The sequence below is a fragment of the Penaeus chinensis genome, chromosome 24, assembly GCF_019202785.1.
Source record: "Penaeus chinensis breed Huanghai No. 1 chromosome 24, ASM1920278v2, whole genome shotgun sequence".
NCBI lineage: Eukaryota > Metazoa > Arthropoda > Malacostraca > Decapoda > Penaeidae > Penaeus > Penaeus chinensis.
The window spans coordinates 32,744,540-32,749,539 of record NC_061842.1 but is presented as its reverse complement, the minus strand read 5'-3'; the positions used below and the strand labels follow the sequence as shown (position 1 = coordinate 32,749,539).

The 5,000-nt window shown below is 51.9% G+C and overlaps 1 protein-coding gene across 1 annotated transcript in view; it reads left to right on the top strand.

The window, feature by feature from the left end:
• The window catches only part of LOC125038339 (GTPase-activating protein CdGAPr-like), a 71,565-nt gene that overhangs the window by 20,739 nt on the left and 45,826 nt on the right, over positions 1 to 5,000 (top strand). The gene's annotated exons all lie outside the window — the stretch shown is intronic.

Sequence of the window (5,000 nt, the reverse complement as noted above, 5' to 3'; positions counted from 1 at the left end):
TTCTGTTCCTCTCTTCTGCCAGGCTTCTCTTTTTTCTCTCATTCCATCTCTCCCTCCTTCCCTCCCTCCCTCCCTCCCTCCCTCCCTCCCTCTCCCCTTTCCCCCTGTCTTAATCTCCCCTCTCCCTCTGTCTTTATCTCCCCCTCTCCCTTTCCCTCTTTCTCTCTCTCTCCCTCACACTATGTTGTGGTGGCGTTCATTACCACATACTTGTTCTCTCGTTAAATGCGAGACCCTGCGAGAGTTTAGGGTCTGTACATAAGACATTTGTTAAGATTAGAAGGTAAAAAAATCTAACGTGTCAACAAACTTCTGTTTGGGAGGTCTTTTTTCTCTCTCTCTCTCTTCTTTTTTTTACTTATTTTATTGGCACCGATCCCCTCTCTTGGCATTATGGCACTCTAGGTATGTTGGTTAATATTAGTCATCCAGCACACTTTTGACCTGTTTGCATTTATGTGTACGTTGGCACTCTCCCCCGGCCTCGTCATCTCCCAACGCGCAGTGGCACCTTCACCTTCCCTGACCTTCAGCCTATGGTGGTACCGTCATCGTCCCGGACCTTGGGCTATGGTGGCACCTACGCCATGGTGGCTTCCCAGGTGTTCGGCTGTTTTCATGGAGGTGGATTCAAGTGGGACTTCGTTTGAGGAGGAGCAGGTAGAGACCTCTCCCTCCTCCTTCATCCCCTTCTACATCTTCTCTTTCTCCTTCTCCTTTTCGTCTGCGTCGCCGTCGTCTTCCTCTTTCTTGCTCCTCCTTAGCCTGTCTTCCTCCCCTCCCTCCTTTTCCTCTTCTCCTCTCCTCATCATTCTTCCTTTTCTCCTTCCTCATCCTCGTCTTCCTCCCATAATGTCATTTATCAGTGTCATGTTAGTGATTGGTCCTCTGGACCTGCTTCCGGGGTATAGATGAGCCGGAGAGAGGGAGAGGGAGAGAGAGAATGAGAATGAGAGAGAGAATGAGAGAGAGAATGAGAGAGAGAATGAGAGAGAGAATGAGAGAGAGAATGAGAGAGAGAATGAGAGAGAGAGAGAGAGAGAGAGAGAGAGAGAGAGAGAGAGAGAGAGAGAGAGAGAGAGAGAGAGAGAGAGAGAGAGAGAGAGAGAGAGAGAGAGAGAAATTGAGGTCAAATCAAGTTGGAAAAAACCGAAAGAATGACAAGCAAATGGAAATATTGCATGTGCATTTGTTTGGACCAATAATGTCGAATTGCCGAATAGTTTCGCGTCATTACAGCGGCGCTTGCCGGTCGCCGAGTAACTATGCAACGCAGGCAGTGTCGCAAGAAGAACGCGACTGCCAGCTACAAGAACGCCCCCTCCCCCTCTCCGCCCCTATCCCTCCCTTCCCATTTCTCCACCCCTCCCTCTTCCCTACCTCTCTCCTCCCCTGCCCCTACCCCTTCCCTTCCCTTCCCTCCTCTCCTCTCCATTCCCTCCCCTCCTCTCCCCTTCTCCATCCAGTCTTAAGCCTCCAGTCCTTCTCGATGTGTCTCAGTGTTTCGATGACTTTCACCGAAAGAAAACGCTCTTGGACGGGGCGTGGGGGTCAGCGGGGGCTGCGTGACCTCGCTCTGTGTCGAGGGAAGGTCACGCGTGCTATATGACCCTTTTAGTGTCGATGTCGGTGCCGGCATGTTGGTGTTTTGTCAGCTCGGTGCCACTGCGGGTGTTGTCACTAAACACTTCCGCTCTGTAAGTGTAGGGGTTGTGGGGGGTTAGGAAGGGGGTGAGGGGAGGAAGGAAGGGGTGACGGGGAGATGGGCGAGGGGAGGGTGGAGGGGGGTGAGTGGGCGGGGAAGGGGATGGGGAGGGAAGATAGTTGTGGGGTTGGGGAAAGTAAGAGAGTGAGGGAGAAAATGGGGAAGAAAGAGGGGGAAGGGGATAGGAGAGGAAGAGAATGGGGCATTTGGAAAGGGGAGAAAGAAGGGGAAGAGGATGGGAGAAGAAGAGAATGAGAGATGTGGAATGGGGAGAAAGAGGGGGAGGAAGAGGATAAGGGGGAGCGTTGGGTTCGGGGGCACTGCATGACCCCGTTTTTACACAATCATGTCCCTTGTTGAATGAAGAGGATGTACAAAGAGCCAAGGGTGCCATGATGGTGCCACGCGAAAGTTAAAGGTTATGGGGAGGGCGAAACCCACGATACGAGAGAGGGAGGGAGAGAAAGAGGGAGGGAGGGAGCGAGAGAGGGAGGGTGGGGAGCGAGAGCGAGAGCAAGAGCGACCGAGCGTGAGAGAGAGAGAGAGAGAGAGAGAGAGAGAGAGAGAGAGAGAGAGAGAGAGAGAGAGAGAGAGAGAGAGAGAGAGAGAGAGAGAGAGAGAGAGACCCAGAGACAGAAACGAAGCACAGGTGCAAAACGCTAATAAGAAAAGACCACACGAGCCACAGGTGACAGGACATGGCAGGTGAAAGATGACCTCGAGTGTATTTCGGAACGCGGACCCGACCTGACCTGACCGCGGGAGGTATGCTGGTGGGGGGGGGGGGGGGGGGGGGGGGAAAGGAAACTCCTGCAGTAGTGAGAGGCCTTCCGGAATGCTACTGCGGAATCAGGGCATGTGTGAACGGGGAGATGGGGAAAAGCATAGAGAGGGAAGGAGGAGAAAGAGGGGAGAGAGAGGAAGGGTGAAATGGGGGAAAAGGAAAGGAGGAGGAAGGGAGGAAGTAAGAGAGAGAGAAGAAAGGATATTGAAAGAAAGGAAGAGAACAGATGAGAGATAGAAGAAAAGAGAAAGGTGAGATAAAGAAAGAGAAACATGAATGAAAGGAAGGAGGAAGGAAGAAGGAGGTAAAGAAAGAGAGGAAAAAAGAAGGAAATAAAGAGAGCGTAAGGAAGGAACAAAGAACGAGCAAATAAACACAACAGAATGGTAGAAGGGCAAGCGAGCCAGTATGTGTGTATACTTGTCATCAGGCTTTGATATGTATAAAAATCGATACACTTCCCCCTCCCAAATGTGGCCCAAGTTGCTAAAACATCGCGCACATTAACTTTGATGTTGCAGCATGTTTACCCAGGCCCGGAGTAAGGCGGTATGTGACTAGGCGCCCTGTGCTTTGAGAGCTCGAGATATACGAAAGGGATCGCTCTATATTGCAAGCGCGGGTCGGGGGAGGAAGACAACGGGCCAGGTCAGTGATGGCCGCCGAGGGAATACACGGAAAATTAAATGACCATATCTATGATGGCCTGTAGGGAAAATAGAGGAAGTCAAATGGCCAAGGCTATTATGGCCAGCATGGGAATAAACAGAAATAAAAAGTAAATGGCCAAAGCTATTACTGCCACCATGGAGAGAAGTATATGATAAATAACCGAGAATTGTGATGTCCGAAAATGAAAAATACGAAAAGGAACAGCAAAAACAAATGGCCAAATTATTACGGCCACAATGGAAAGAAAGTGAAAACCAAATAACCCAAAATGTTGATGTCCACAACAGAAACGACAGAAACAACGAAAACAAAAACAAGTGGCCAACGACACGAATGGCCAAATCAGTCGTGGCCACCAAGGAGAGAGAGAAGGAAAGCTTCCCCGGATTATTTGAGTTAATTCTCGGTGTCGCCGTGTTTTCGCAGCGGTGTTTTGTTTTCGCGTCGGTTTCACCTTAGCGCGAACTAAGCTTCTGAGAGGAACTGGAGGGGCCTCTCGGGCGCCGTGGGATTGCTCGCTGTGCCAAGCGACCCTCCGCCCGGATTGGCTCGTTTGTGCTGCGGTTCAGTGATTGATTGGTTTCTATCTTTCTCTCTCTCTCTTTCTCTTTCTCTTTCTCTTTCTCTTTCTCTATCTCTTTCTCTTTCTCTTTCTCTTTCTCTCTCTCTCTCTCTCTCTCTCTCTTTCTCTTTCTCTTTCTCTCTCTCTCTCCTTCTCTTTCTCTCTCTCCCTCTCCTTCTCCCTCTCCCTCTCCCTCTCCCTCTCCCTCTCCCTCTCTCTCTCTCTCTCCCTCTCCCTCTCCCTCTCCCTCTCTCTCTCCCTCTCCCTCTCCCTCTCCCTCTCCCTCTCCCTCTCCCTCTCCCTCTCCCTCTCCCTCTCCTTCCCTCCTTCCCTCCTTCCCTCTCTCCCTCCCTCCCTCCTTCACTCCCTCCTTCCCTCCCTCCCTCCCTCTGCTCCTCCTCTCTCCCCCCCTTCCCTCCCTCCCTCCCCCCTTGTTTCGTAAAATGGTCACGTGTCATGTCTCTTTAAAACTGAAAACGTCCCGAGTTCCGTAATTCAAAAACCCGCTCGCTTTTGTTCGAAAGATGCTTGTACCTTTTCCTCCGATCCCGCGCCGTGGACTCCCGCCTTCCGGCCTTCGCGTCTCCGGAGAGAGAGAGGGAGAGGGGGAAGGAGGAGGAGAGGGAGGGAGGGAGGGAGAGAGAGTGAGAGGGAGGGAGGAGGGTAGGGGTAGGGAAAGGGAGAGGGAGAGGGAGAGGAAGAGGAAGAGGAAGAGGAAGAGAGAAAGGAAGATGGGGAAAGAGAGAGAGAGTGAGAGAGAAAGAGAAAGTTAAAGAGAGAGAGAGAGAGAGAGAGAGAGAGAGAGAGAGAGAGAGAGAGAGAGAGAGAGAGAGAGAGAGAGAGAGAGAGAGAGAGAGAGGGCGAGCCTCGGCTACCACCCAGAGTCGAGCCCACAGAAGCTAATCATTCGCACACGCAGCATTTATCGAAAGTTCAGCCAAGGTCCTGGCCGGATCGAAACTTTGACCTTTCCGTCTAATTTGGTTTCGGCGCCACCTTGCGGAGGAAGCGACGCCAGAGGAAGCGCCGAACTTTGTGGTTGGGTATGCGCGCCATCTGTCGGCGGTTGTCCGAACTACCAACTATCTCGGAACGATCGCGGACGGAAGTTTTTTTTTTTTTCTTACCTGGAGGGAAGTTGGTGTTGTAGTTTGGAGATTGTTGGCTGACCTGCTTCCCTCCCCTTCTCCTGCTTCCAATTCTCCCCGCCTCCTCTCCTCTCCGTCCCCTCCTCCTCACCCCCCTACCCCTCCCCTTTAACTGTGCACTCCCCCCCC